This window comes from Eptesicus fuscus, chromosome 5 (genome assembly GCF_027574615.1).
Source record: "Eptesicus fuscus isolate TK198812 chromosome 5, DD_ASM_mEF_20220401, whole genome shotgun sequence".
Lineage (NCBI taxonomy): Eukaryota > Metazoa > Chordata > Mammalia > Chiroptera > Vespertilionidae > Eptesicus > Eptesicus fuscus.
Window position 1 is genome coordinate 108,156,821 of NC_072477.1, and position 12,443 is coordinate 108,169,263.

Below are 12,443 nucleotides of genomic sequence, written 5' to 3' on the forward strand. Positions count from 1 at the left end.
ACTACATAGGCCACTCTATCAAGACTGGGAATCATAGAAGACATCAAAACAACCACAAAGAGGCAGCCAAAATGGGGAGACAAAGAGATAGTCCCCAAATAAAAGAATAAGAGAATTCTCCAGAAGAAGGGTTAAATGAATTGGAGGTAAGAAACTTATATAGAGTTCAGAGTAATGATTATAAATGTGCTCAACAACATAAAAAAGGGCATAGAAACCATAGAAAATGAACCAATCAGAAATAAAGAATGCCATATCTAAATTCCATAAAGAATACACTAAAAGGAATAAATAGCAGGCTCCATGAAGCAGAGAATCAAATCAGCAACTTGAAAGACAGGGTAGAAAAAGAACACTCAATCAGAGCAGCAAAAATAAAAATAATTTTTAAAAATTAGAATAGTTTAGCTCTGGCTGGCATGGCTCAGTGGTTTAGAGTGTCAGCTTGCACACCACTGGGAAGTTGTGGGTTCAATTTTAGATCAAGGGTACATACCTCAGTTGCAGGTTTGATCCCTGTCCCCAGTTGGGGCACATGTGGGAGGCAACCAATTGATGTCTCTCTCTCTCTCTCTCTCTCTCTCTCTCTCTCTCTCTCTGCCCCCCCACCCTCTCTGCCTTTCCTTCCACTCTCTCTGAAAACAATCAATGGAAAATTATTATTTTTTTAAATGAGGATAGTTTATGGGACCTTTGGGACAACATGAAGCATAACAACATCCATGTCATGGGGTGCCAGAAGGAGAAGAGAGATAGCATCCGATTGAGAATATAGTTGAAAAAATAATGACTTCATTACCCTAATGAAGAAAAAAGACATACAACTCCAGGAAGTGCAGAAAGTCCCAGACAAGATGGATCCAAAGAGGCCCACAATAAGACACATCATAATTAAAATGGCAAAAGTTAAAAACAAAGAGAGACTCTTAAAAGCTGTAAGAGAAAGGCAATTAGTTACTTACAACGGAGCTCCTATAAGACTGTCAGCTTGAATTGGAGAAACCAAGATGGCAGCATAGGCAAACAACTAAACTGCTGCCTCGCACAACAATTTCAAAACTACAACTAAAAGACAAAACAGACATCATCCAGAACCACAGGAAGGCTGGCTGAGTGGAAATTCTACAACTAGAAGGAAAGAGAAAAGCACACTGAGACTCACAGGAGCTGCAGAAGGCAGAGGTATGGAGGCGCGTGCGCAGAGAGGGCTGGCAACTGAGTACGTGGCTGGCTTTCCCAATCAGGAGGGAGACAAAAGCTCCCGACTGCTCTGAACTCCAGTTCCAGGCAGACTCTGGGGACCCAGACTCATACGGAGAGAAACTGGACTGTCAGGAAAGAGAAAAGCACACTGAGACTCAGAGCAACTGCAGAAGGCAGAGGTACAGAGGAGCGCACATGGAGAGGGCTGGCAACTGAGTATGTAGTTGGCTTTCTAATTCGGGAGGGAGACAAAAGCTCCTGACTGTTCTGAACTCCAGTTTCGGGCAAGACTCTAAGGACCCAGACTGATTCGGGGAGAAATTGGACTTTCTGGCAGTGGGCAAAACTTGAGGGCAGCTTTCTCTCAGAGGTTCTTGCAGTGATTACCGCCGGACACTGAGACCCAGGGGCCTCTTAGGGCAGGGCTGATGGGAAGCCATTGCTGTCTGCTCTGTCCTGAGATTCCGCCTCATCTAAGCTGAGCACAGAGGCTTTTGCAAGTCTTGTCTCATAAGGGTGTCTCCAGCACAGAAGTTCTCCCAGCGTAGACACAGCTTATCCTCACAGCCAATTGGCCTGGAGGTCAATTCCTCCCAGTGATACCAACAACAATCAAGGCTTACCTACAACAAGACTGTGCACACAGCCCCCAAAGGGGTGCACCAAGAGTGTCCACCTCAGGTAACTGGGGAGGCTGAGTCACTGGGCCCTATAAGACACCTAGCACACAAGGCAACTCTATCAACTAAGGGAAGCAGCCAAAATGTGGAGACAAAGAAACAGGTCACAAATGACAGAAATGGAGGAAAGCAAATGACTGGATATAGAGTTCAAAATCACAGTTATAAGGTTTTTCAAGAATTTTCTAGAAAAGGCCGATAAATTTAGCTAGAACCTTGAGGATATGAAAAAGAACCAACTAGAAATTAAGCATACACTGACTGAAATAAAAATAATATACAGAGATCCAACAGCAGACTTGACGATTGCAAGAATCAAGTCAAAGATTTGAAATACAAATAAGCAAAAAAAAAACCAACTGGAAAATCAAAAAGAAAAAAGAATCCAAAAATATGAAGATAGTGTAAGGAGCCTCTGGGACAACTTCAAGCATACCAACATCAGAATTATGGGGGTGCCAGAAGAAGAGAGAGAGCAAGATACTGAAAACCTATTTGAAGAAATAATGACTGAAAACTTCCCACACCTGGTGAAAGAAATAGACTTACTAGTGCAGGAAGTGCAGAGAACCCCAAACAAAAGGAATCCAAAGAGGAACACACCAAGACACATCATAATTAAAATGCCAAGGGCAAAAGACAAAGAGAGAATATTAAAAGCAGCAAGAGAAAAACAGTTATCTACAAGGGAGCACCCATACGACTGTCAGCTGATTTCTCAACAGAAACTATGCAGGCCAGACGGGAGTGGCAAGAAATATTCAAAGTGATGAAGAGAAAGAACCTACAACCAAGATTATTCTACCCAGAAAAGCTATCATTCAGAATTGAAGGTCAGATAAAGAGCTTCACAGATAAGAAAAAGCTAAAGGAGTTCATCACCGTAAAACCAGTATTACATGAAATGCTGAAAGGTATTATTTAAGAAGAAGAAGAAAAAGGTAAAGATAAAAATTATGAACAACAAATACATATCTATCAACAAGTGAATCTAAAAATCAAGTGAATAAAAAATCTGATGAACAGAATAAACTGGTGAATATAATAGAATCAGGGGCATAGAAAGGGAGTGGACTGACAATTCTCAGGGGGAAAGGGACCTGAGGGGTGCTGGAAGAGATTGGACAAAAATCGTACACCTATGGATGAGGCCAGTGGGGGGGCGGGTAAGGACAGAGGATGGGGTGGGAACCAGGTGGAGGGGAACTATGAGGGGGAAAAGGAGGAACAATTGTAATAATCTGAACAATAAAGATTTATTTAAAAAGAAAAAGACTGTCAGCTTATTTTCCAACAGAAACATATTAGGCCAAAAACGATTGCCATGAAATATTCAAAGGAATAAAAGGAAGGACCTACAATCAAGACTACTTTACCCACAAAGCTATCATTTAAAATTGAAGAAGAAATAAACAGCTTCCTAGACCAAAAGTTAAAGTTTGTTACCACCAAACCAATATTACAGAAATGTTAATGACCTTTCCAGAAGAAGAAGAGAAAGGAAGAGGAGAAGGAGGAAGCAAGGGGAGAACAGAGGAACATAGTTAAAAATAAAACAAAATGGCAACAAATTCATACCTATCAATTATCACTTTATTTTTTTATTTTTATTGTTGAAAGTATTACATATGTCCATTTTTTCCCCATTGACCCCTTATAGCCTGCCCCCAACCCATGACCTAGGCTTTCACCACCCTATTGTCTGTGTCCATTGGTTGTGCATATGGGTATACAAGTTCCTTTAGTGATCTCTTTCCACCCACCTACTCTCCCCCGCCTTTCCTCTGAGATTCAACAGTCTGTTTCAGGCTTTTGTGTCTCTCAATCTATTTTATTCAACAGTTTATTTTCTTCATTAGATTCCACATATGAGTGAGATCATGTGATACTTGTCTTTCTCTAATTGGCTTATTTCACTTAGCACAATACTCTTCATGCTGTCTCAAAGGGTAAGAGAGCTTTCTTTTTAACTGCTGTATAGTATTCCATGGTGTGAATGTACCACAGCTTTTTTATCCACTCATCTACTGATGGGCACTTGGGCTATTTTCAGATATTAATAATCACTTTAAATGTAAATGGATTAAGTGCTCCAATTGAAAGACATAAGGTAGGTAAATGAATAAGAAATCAAGACCCATGTATATGCTGTCTTCAAGAGAACCAACTCAGAATGAAAGTTATACAAAGACTAAAAGTAAAGGAATGGAAAAGATAATTCATGCAAAATGCAAATGGAACGGGGAAAGAAATGAAATTAGAAATCAACTACAGTAAAGCACTCAAAAATATTCAAACTCATGGAGGCTAAATAGCATAGCATTAAACAATGTATGGATTACCAATGAGATCAAGAAAGAAATAAAAAACTTTCTGGAAACAAATGAAAATGAACACACAACAACCCCAAATCTCTGGGACACAGCAAAAGCATTCCTGATAGTGAAGTCCATAGTACTGCAGGCCTACCTCAAAAAAATAAGAAAAATTAATAATAAATTATTTAATCCTACAACTTAAAGAATTAGGAAGAGAACAACAAGAAAAGCCCAAAGTACAAGGAAGGAAATCACAAAGATTAGAACAGAAATAAATGACATACAGACTAAAAGAAAAAAAATACAAAAAAATTAATGAAACCAAGAGCTGGTTCTTTGAAAAGATAAACAAGATTGATGAACCATTAGACAGACTCATCAAGAAACAAAGGGAGAGGATTGAAAAAAATGGCAGTGGAATAGACAGATGTGTCCCGAGCCTTGTCCTGGAGCAGATAGAAAGAACAGCTGAGGGTCGCACGGGGAGTGTTTGTTGGTGAGTTGAGGGACAGCTATACTCCAGGAGACTGTGGGGAACTGCTGGACGGGGCTCCCTGAACCGGGCAGCCCCCACTGCTGCTGGGTTCCCTCTCAGAGTGACCAGCTCGGATGCAGAGACCGCGCCATCTTGAAGGGGAAAGTGGATGTTATCAGAAGCTTGAAAATCAACAACTACAGCACCCACCAAACAGCTGCGAACCCCAGAACACCGGTCCCCAATTGGCGCAAACACGCGGATTCAGAGGAGCTCTGCACTCCACCATGGATAGGTCAGATTTCGCCTGGGATAAGGTGAGGTCTCTGGTCCCAGCAGGAGAGAGAAATGTGCACACTGCTGGAGCTGGGAAAGGGGGAAGTCTGTGCCTAGAAAAATCCGTGGCTGTTGGGGCTGGTGTGATCCATGAATGTGAAAGGGGGTCCTCAGAGCTGCTAATAAAAGGGAACTCTAAAAAGCAACCCATTTTGATCTGATTTAAAGGACAGCCTAAAAATTTTAAAAGTGTGCCGGCTGCTTAGACCCAAGGGGGAAAAAAAGACTGCTCAGACTTGCGTGCAGCCCCGGACTTCGCACACCTATGCTGGCTCTTTTTCCTCTTCAAATCCTTGCTTCTGATCACTAAGCCCAATACATAGGATCACCCAATTGGGGACACCCTAAGAGACTGCAGGGGAAAGTTGTTTTCTGGAACCTGGGGATCAGAGCGGGGAATAACCATCAGTGAACCAGCTCAGGGGCAACCCACTCCCACAAACCGGTATTGAGTGCCACAGGGAAAGCAGGATCTAGCACAGGCTAGAGAGGACCTATAGACCCGGAAGTCAATCCAGAAACACTGCCACCCAGGGGTTGAATCACAAATTGACTCTTGTGTAAACACAAAAAAAGGAATACAAGAAATTAAGACACATTGCCTGCTTAAAAATTGGGACTGGCTTACAACACTGAGGAGCAGTGGAACGCAGGGAACTGCAATACTGTCATGACTAGGAAACAGGCAAAACAGAACAGTAGAGGAAGTGAATGACTTTCACTACTGCACATTTTTATTTTTTTCATCTTTAACTTAAGAAACAATTTTTTCTTTTTTCCTCACTTGATTTTACCTTTTTAATTATTACATTTTTATTTTCGATCAGTATTATTACTACTACTATTTTACCTTTTTTTTTTAAAAAAAGTGTCATTTTATTTTCTCTTTATTTTACTTTGGCCTTAGTGTTCTACATTCTATTTTCATCTTTCCTTTAGCATCATTTTACTCTATCTCAACTTTACCTTTATGCCATCACTCTCTTCCTAACTTTTCCCCTTTTGTTGTCCTGTTTCTCTTACCCTTTTCCTGCTTTAGATTTTCCCTATTCTTTCTTTTTACCCCCTGTTAAAATTTCACCCTACTTATATATCTAATTTCCAATCCCCTGCTCCAAGTCCATACACACCTCTCTCTTCTCTGTCTTCACTATCCAAAAAAAATTGTTTTTCTATCTGTCCTTTTGTTGTTGTTTGCTTGATTGTTGATTATGTCAATTTTTATGCTTATTTGTGAGATTGTTTTGCTTATTCCTTTTGTTTGTTTGTTTTGTTTTTGTTTGTTTTTTGCTTCTGTTTTCCCTTGCCTCGCTTGATATTAGTTGTTGTTTGTAGTTTGTATTCATCTCCAGGTACTTGTTGCTGGCATTTGTTGGGATTAGGTGAGGGCATTTGTTGGGATTAGTGGCTGTTCTATTGCAGTTTTCTCCCCATATATATAGTTTGTTCCCCTCTTCCTTCTTATTCTCTTTATTTTCTCTCTTACTTTTTCTTTCCTTTTCCCAATTTCATTTTTGCACTCCTTTCTTTTTTTTTCTCTTCTTCTTTCTCTTCTATCCTCTAATTTGCCTTTCTCTGGTGGTCACCTTTAATTGGATTATTAATATTGTGAATACATTTCTGTTCAGTGCCTTGTGCATTGTACCTGGTTGTGTTGTATTTTGTGCCTTTAAATCAACACAGGAGAAAGAGAAATACATAACCAGACACCGGAGAAGAGAGACCATGGGGAGACAAAGAAACATCCCACATATGAAAGAAAAGCAGGCATCACCAGTAAAGGAAATAAATGAAATGGAGGCAAGCAACCTGTCAGAGAAAGAATTCAGAGAAATGGTCATAAGGTGGCTGAAAAGATGGAAGAAAAATTCGACAATATGTGTAAGAACCAAGAGGAAATGAAGAAGGACCAAGAAGAAATGAAAAATGACATCGCTGCTGTAAAGAACTCAATAGAAAGCATCAAGAGTAGACTAGAAGAAGCAGAGGATTGCATAAGTGAGCTAGAAGACAAGATGGAAAAAAATACCCAAGCAGAGCAGCTTCTAGAAAAAAAAAAATAGAAAGCAGGAGGAGAGCCTAAGGGAACTTTGGGACAACATGAAACAAAACAACATCCGCATAATAGGGGTCCCAGAAGGAGAGGAAACTGAGCAAGGAATAAAAAACGTGCTTGAAGAAATAATGACAGGAAAATTCTCTGATATAGGAAAGAAAAAACCCACACAAATCCAAGAAGCTCACAGAGTCCCAAGCAAAATGAACCCCAAAAGACCGACGCCAAGGCACATTATAATTAAATTGGCAAATACCAACGACAAAGTAAGAATCTTAAAAGCGGCCAGAGAGAGACAGAAAGTTAACTACAAAGAAACCCCCATCAGACTAGAGACTGATTTCTCAACAGAAACTCATCAGGCCAGAAGGGAATGGAATGAATATACAAAGTCATGCAAAGCAAGGGTCTGAATCCAAGAATACTGTACCCAGCAAGGCTATCAATCAAAATTAAAGGTGAAATCAGGAGCTTCCCGACAAAAAAGGACTAAGGGAATTTATTACCACCAAACAATCAATGCAGGAAATGCAAAAGGGTCTGCTGTAAAAAAAAAGAAATAGGAAGCGAAAAAGGAACACAGGGGTGAAGAATAAAAATGGTGACAAATAAGTACCTATCAATAATAACTTCAAATGTAAATGGATTAAATGCCCCAATCAAAAGACATAGGGTCACAGATTGGATAAGAAAACATGACCCACATATCTGCTGTCTACAGGAAATCCACCTAAAAAAAAAAAAAAAAAAGACACGTACAGACTGAGGGTGAAGGGATGGAAAAAGGTTTTCCAGGCAAATGGAAATGAAAAAAATCTGGGGTAGCAATACTTATATCTAAAAAATTAGATCTCAAAGTGAAGGACATAACAAGAGATAAGGAAGGCCACTTCATAATACTAAAGGGAGCAATCCAACAAGAAGAAATAACTCTGGTAAACATATATGCACCCAATACAGGAGCACACAAATACATTAAAAAAAACTCCTGGAGGATATCAAGGGAGAGATTGACAGCAATATACTCATAGTAGGAGACTTCATTACCCCACTATCACCATTGGACAAATCCTCTAAACAAAAAATCAGCAAAGAAACATCAATCCTAAATGACTCACTAGACCAGATGGAATTAATTGACATCTTCAGAACATTTCACCCCAAAGCCACAGAATACACATTCTTCTCCAGTGCACATGGGTCATTTTCAAAGATAGACCATATCTTGGGTCATAGGCAAAGTCTCTCAAATTCAAGAAGATAGAAATCATATCAAGCATCTTCTCAGATCACAGTGGCATAAAACTGGAAATCAACTACAATAAAAACAATCCCAAAAAATCAAACACATGGAGACTAAACAGCATGCTATTAAACAATGACTGGGTTACCAGAGAGATCAAGGAAGAAATAAAAAACATCATGGCAACAGATGACAATGAAAACACAATAATCCAAAATCTATGGGTCACAGCAAAAGCAGACTTGAGAGGGAAGTTCATAGTTCTACAAGCCTACTGTAAAAAAACAAGAAACAATGGTAATAAATTACCTAACCCTACACCTCAAAGAGTTAGAAAGAGACCAACAACAAAAGCCCAGCATAAGCAGAAGGAAAGAAATAATAAAGATCAGAGTGGAGACAAATCACATTGAGACCCAAAAAACAATACAAAAGATCAACAAAACCAAGAGCTGGTTGTTTGAAAGGATAAACAAGATTGATGAACCTCTAGCCAGGCTCACCAAGAAGCAAAGAGAGAGGACCCAAATAAACAAAATCAGAAATGAAAGAGGAGAAATAACAACAGACGCCACCAAAATACAAAGGATTGTTAAAAAATAGTATGAACAACACTATTCCAACAAACTGGACAACCTGGAGGAAATGGACATATTCCTAGAAAAATATAACCTTCCAAAACTCAATCCGGAAGAATCTAAACATCTCAATAGGCCAGTAACTATGGAACAAATTGAAGCAGTCATCAAAAAGCTTCCAGCTAACAAAAGCCCGGGACCAGATGGCTTCACAGGAGAGTTTTACCAAACATTCAAGGAAGAACGTTTCAATCCTCCTCCTCAGACTATTCCAAAAAATTCAAGAGGAAGGAACATTTCCAAGCTCCTTCTATGAAGCCAGCATCACCCTAATACCAAAACCAGATAAAGACAACACAATGAAAGAGAATTACAGGCCAATATACCTCATGAACATAGATGCAAAAATCCTCAACAAAATTCTAGTAAATTGGATCCAGCAGTACATCAGAAATATCATTCACCATGACCAAGTAGGATTTATCCCAGGAATGCAAGGATGATAGAATATCTGCAAATCAATAAACATGATACATCACATAAACAAATTGAGAGATAAAAACCATGTAGTCATATCAATTGATGCAGAAAAAGCATTTGACAAAATCCAACACCCTTTCTTGATAAAAACTCTCAACATGGTGGGAATAGAAGGATCATACCTCAACATAATAAAAGCCATATATGATAAACCCGCAGCTAACATCATACTCAATGGGCAAAAACTAAAACCATTTCCCCTAAGAAAAGGAACAAGACAGGGATGCCCACTCTCACCACTCCTGTTCAACATAGTACTGGAAGTATTAGCCATTGCGATTAGACAAGAAGAAGAAATAAAAGGCATCCAAATTGGAAAAGAAGTAAAGCTGTCCTTATTTGCAGATGACATGATATTGTACATAAAAAACCCGAAAGACTCCATCAAAAAACTAATAGACTTAATAAATGAATTCAGCAATGTAGCAGGATACAAAATTAACATCAAGAAATCTAGGGCATTTCTATACACCAATAGTGAACTTTCAGAAAGAGATACTAAAAAAGCAATCCCATTTACCATCGCACCAAAAAATTTAAGATACCTAGGAATAAACTTAACTAAGGAGTTAAAAAACCTATATGCGGAAAACTACAGAACACTGAAAAAAGAGATAGAGGAAAATGTGAACAGATGAAAGAACATACCATGTTCATAGACTGGTAGAATCAACATCATTAAAATATCCATACTACCCAAAGAAATCTATAGATTCAATGCACTCCCCATTAAAATACCAACGGCATATTTCACAGACCTTGAAAGAACTCTCCAAAAATTCATCTATTTTCCCGAATAGCCACTGCAATCCTGAGAAAGAACAAAGTAGGTGGGATCTCAATACCAGATTTCAAGCTGTATTACAAAGCCACTGTTCTCAAAACAGCCTGGTACTGGCACAAGAACAGACATATACACCAATGGAATAGAATAGAGAATCCAGATATCAACCCAAACCACTATGCTCAATATTTGACAAAGGAGGCATGAACATAGAGTTAAGACAGTCTCTTCAATAAATGGTGTTGGGAAAGTTGGACAGATACATGTAAAAAAATGAAACTAGATCACCAACTTACACCATACACAAAAATAAACTCAAAATGGATACATGACTTAAACATAAGACAGGAAACCATAAAAATATGAGAGGAATCCACAGGCAGAGAAATCTCAGACATATGCCGAAGCAATTTCTTCACTGATACCTCTCCCAGGGCAATGGAAGCTAAAGAGAAAATAAGCAAATGTGACTACATCATAATAAAAAGCTTTTTCACAGCAAAAGAAACCATGAACAAAACAACAAGAAAGCCCACTGTATGGAAGAACATATTTGCAAATGTTATCACTGATAACGGTTTAATCTCCAACATCTAAAGGGAACTTATACAACTTAATAAAAGGAAGATAAATGATCAATAAAAAAATGGGCAACGGACCTAAATAGAATCTTTTAGAAAGAAGACAGAAGGAAGGCCAAGAGACATAGGAAAACACGCTCAAAATCACTAATTATCCGAGAGATGCAAATCAAAATGACAATGCGGTACCATCTCACACCTGTCAGAATGGCAACCATCAACAAATCAACAAACAACAGGCGCTGGCAAGGATGTGGAGAAAAAGGAACCCTCGTGCACTGCTGGTGGGAATGCAGACTGGTGCAGCCATTATGGAAAACAGTATGGCATTTCCTCAAAAAGTTAAAAATGGAACTGCCATTTGACCCAGTAATCCCACTTCTAGGAATATATCCCAAGAAAACAGAAACACCAATCAGAAAGGATATGTGCACCCCTATGTTCATAGCAGCACAATTCACTATAGCTAAGATTTGGAAACGGCCTAAATGCCCATCAGCAGACGAGTGGATTTAAAAACAGTGGTACATCTACACAATGGAATACTACGCTGCTATAAAAAAAAAGAAGGAATTCTTACCATTTGCAGCAGCATGGATGGGACTTTAGAGCATTATGCTAAGTGAAATAAGCCAGGCAGTGAAATAAAAATACACATGATCTCACTCATTTATGGATAATAAAGAACATTATAAACTGATGAACGAAAAGATAGATACAGAGGCAGAGAAGCATCAAACAGACTGTCAAATTACAGTGGGAAGTCTGGGGAGTGTTGTGGGGGGGGGGGGCGGAGTAAGAGATCAACCGAAGGACTTGTATTTAAGCATATAAGCACAACCAATGGACACAAGACACTGGGGGCGGGGGGGGCGGGGGTTGAGGGCATGTGCCAGTGGGTAGGGGAGGCCGGTGGAAGGTCAATGGGGGAAAAAAAGGAGACATATGTACTACTATGTGTATTGGTATTTTATTTTTTAAACAATAAAAAATAAAATACCAATGGTATATTTCACAGATCTCAAATAAATTTAGATGGAACCAAAAAAGAACCAGAATAGCCACAGCAATCTTGAGAAAGCAGAACAAAGCTGGAGGAATCACAATACCAGATTTCAAGTTATACTACAAAGCCACCATAACCAAAGCAGACTGGTACTGGCACAAGAACAGGCATATAGATCAATGGAACAGGACAGAGACCCCAGAAATTGACCCAAGCTAGTATGCTCAATTAATATTTGACAAAAGAGGCAAGAACATATAATGGAGGCAAGACAATCTCTTCAATAAATGGTGCTGGGAAAACTGGACAGGTACATGCAAAAAGTGAAACTAGACCACCAATTTACAGCATACACAAGAATAAACTCAAAATGAATGAAAGACTTAAATGTAAGTTGTGAAACCATAAAAATCCTAGAAGAAACCATAGGCGGCAAAATCTCAGACATCTCTTGTAGCAATATGTTTACAGATACATCTCTAGGGCAAAGGAAACTAAGGAGAAAATAGACAAGTGGGAATCCATAAAAATAAAAAGCTTCTGCACAGCAAAAGAAACCATCAACAAAATGAAAAGAGAGCCCACTGTTTGGGAGAACATCTTTGGGAATGATACATTGCAGAAAAGGTTAATATCTAAAATA